Below are 3,163 nucleotides of genomic sequence, written 5' to 3' on the forward strand. Positions count from 1 at the left end.
CGGCGATAGCTTTAAGGAAATCAATATTTTTTCCAGAGCTCGGGGTTAACCCCGTGCCCAAGTATACCTTTGGACCCCCATAGTGCTCGATTAATATGACTTTCTCAAACTTTTCAACCATTAATTTTGTGGCATCGGTGTCATCGGGAGCTATGAATGATCTCGGGATGTTGTAATCATCCTCATCGTCTGCTCCTCGTTCTTTGTATTTCTCCGATTCGGATGAGGCTGGTATCAGTGATTTCTATTTAATCTCTTCCCTTTTGGCTGGTTTCGTATTCCTTGATTTTAAAACCACAGGCACCGAGATCACTTCATCGACAACAATTATTTCCCTTGCGGCCGGCTATTCTTCGTAGACCGTTTTGACTCCCACCGATGTTTGGAAATTTTAGCGCCTGGTGCAAGGTAGAGGGTAGTGCCTTCGTGTTGTGAACCGATGGCCTTTCGAATAGAGCGTTGTACCTCATGTCCCCTTCGATCACATAGAATTTTGTTTCTTGGGTTGTCCCGGTGGTGTTTACCAGCAATGTTATCTATCTTTTTGTGGTTTCACACGCCATGTTGAATCCATTCAATACCCAGACTGTCGGCAAGATTTGATCGTGTAACCCTAATTGTTCTACAACTCTTGATCTGATGATGTTGGCTGAGCTACCTGGGTCAATCAACACACGTTTAACTCGAGATTTATTGATAAGTACATATATTACTAGTGTATCATTGTAAGGTTGTACGATGCCCTCGACATCTTCATCGCTAATCGAGATGGCTCCCTCCGGAACGTAATCCCGGGTGCGGTTTTCCCTCGTAATAGATACTTTAGTGCATTTTATCATTGGCCCTTGGGGGACTTCAACTACCCCAATGATCATGTTGATCACGTGTTGAGGCTCCTCTTGTTCGACCTGTTCGTTGGGCAACTTCTTCTCTTAGCTATCAGCAATCTTCGGTCCTGTGACCGTGGGTGCTGTGGTACTTACAAATCAAGTTAGGATCTCTCTGGGCTGGGTCGAATTGCAATGGTTGGGGACACTTAGTCTCTTTGATGTGCCTATGGATGGCACGATGCTTGCAACATCTACGTTGAAGTTATATTTCGATAATCTTTATGCCTCCCTATTCTCGAGGACTTGTCGAAACCATTCTTGCTCATCAAGCCCCAGCAACTGGGGCCTCGATTGTTTCTCTTCTTGTTCCTTGCGGGGTGACGTCCGAATCCATTTCCCCAACGGTCCGTGTTGTATAGTTGATATCGATCTCGGACCGGTCTTGGCTCTTGATTAATGGCTCTCTTCGATATATCATCGGCCTTGATAGGATAAACAGATCTAGAAGGGGCCTCGAGTTGGTCGTCCTCAACCCTAATCTTCTACTTGGTACCTGTTGTGGATGTCGGCCCAGGTTACCGTTGGGTACTCCACTAAATTTGTTTTAGTTGTTGAGAGGCCAAGGAACTTCGGGGGTTGAGCCCCTAGGTGAATGCCTGAACGACCCAGTTATCTGTAATTGATGGTAGGTCCATCCGTTCCATCTGAAATTTTGACACGAACTCCCGAGCATCTCGTTGTCCCTTTGTTTGACGTTGAAAAGATCTGACTATCTGATCTCGACCTTTATGGCCCCGGCATGAGCCTTTATGAAAGCATCTGCAAGCATAGCAAAAGAGTCGATGGAATTTGGGGGCAAGTTGTGATACCATATCATTGCTCCCTTGGACAAAGTTTCCCCAAACTTTTTCAGTAACACCGACTCGATCTCATCATCTTCTATATCGTTCCCTTTGATTGCACATGTATGTGAGGTCACATGCTCATTTGGATCCAGGGTCCCATTATATTTGGGGATGTTGGGCATATGAAACTTCTTCAGGATTAACTTTAGTTCCGCGCTCGGAGGAAAGGGCTTCAGGATAAAAAATTTGGAATCTAGTCCCTTCAGTATCGGGGGTGCTCCCGGGATCTGATCGACCCTGGGATTGTATGTTTCTGCCTTCTTGTCATTAGCCTCAATCATTTTCTCATCTGACTCCACCCGTTTTGTCAACGCTTCGAGCATTTTCATTACCTACGGATTTACCCCGCCCTGTTGGGGGCGTAGCTTTGATTCTACAGATGTGCTATTGCTGCTTGTTGAGCCTGCAGCATTTTGAAAATCAGTCGTAGGCTCACCCCATCACCTTCGCCGTCAGGCGTTTCACGAGTTGTTGATCGGGGTCCCCCACGAACATTGTTTTCAGGATCAGTTGACAGATTGATGTTGATGGCCACCTGCGAGTTAGCATCGACCGGATCGGCAGTTGTGACACCTTTGGGATCGGCAGAAAGCACATCATTGTTGGGCACCAAATTATTATTTTTAACGTGATGTCCAGACTCAGCGTCAACGTTCAAATAAGTAGACTGAGAGTTTGACATTTTTAGGCTGACCTGAAATTAAGATTTCAAAGAACACGCGTAAAATAGGGTGTATTATTGAGATTCGTATCAAATCACCACTATTATCCTTAGCCCCACGGTGGGCGCCAAACTGTTTACTCCAAAATTGGGTAAAAATTAAATTTGTATGCGATTTAAAGGATACGTGGTTTAATTTAACACAAATAATTAAGAATAACAGATAAATGAATTAAAGAAAAAATAAATGATCAAACGAATCGCAATGTTATGACCAAGCCTGATCGTAGATTGAATAGTAACCTCGTCTTCGATTAGACCCTCGGTTCGAGCCCAGTCGTGAATGAAGAACAGAATGAGTGAGCAAAGTTCTTAACAGTAGCTAGAAGGCAAAAAAATTAATTCTTTGAATTGCATGTTACAATGTGTCAGATTAAAGAAAAACTTTCCGTTTATATAGTAGGAGAATTTCAATCCTAGTACAAGTCTAAAGGAGGTAAAAATCTTCTTTTCTCGGTAATTATTGATATAATTGATTATGAACGAGATTTAGCCCGTAATGTCCGGTTGAGGGCGATTATTACAGCCCCCTATCAGTCATGCATAACCGTCCACCATGTCTCCCGAGGTCTAGAAGTTATACTCGGTCTGTGGTTCGTCACTTTATCGTGTCCAATGTCGGATATATCGTTCACCCTTTCCGGGTCTCTACACGATAGGTCTCTGGCCCTGATTACAATCTTGCGGATCGTGGCCCCCTTCGTTCT

The sequence above is a fragment of the Nicotiana sylvestris genome, chromosome 9 (assembly GCF_000393655.2).
Source record: "Nicotiana sylvestris chromosome 9, ASM39365v2, whole genome shotgun sequence".
Lineage (NCBI taxonomy): Eukaryota > Viridiplantae > Streptophyta > Magnoliopsida > Solanales > Solanaceae > Nicotiana > Nicotiana sylvestris.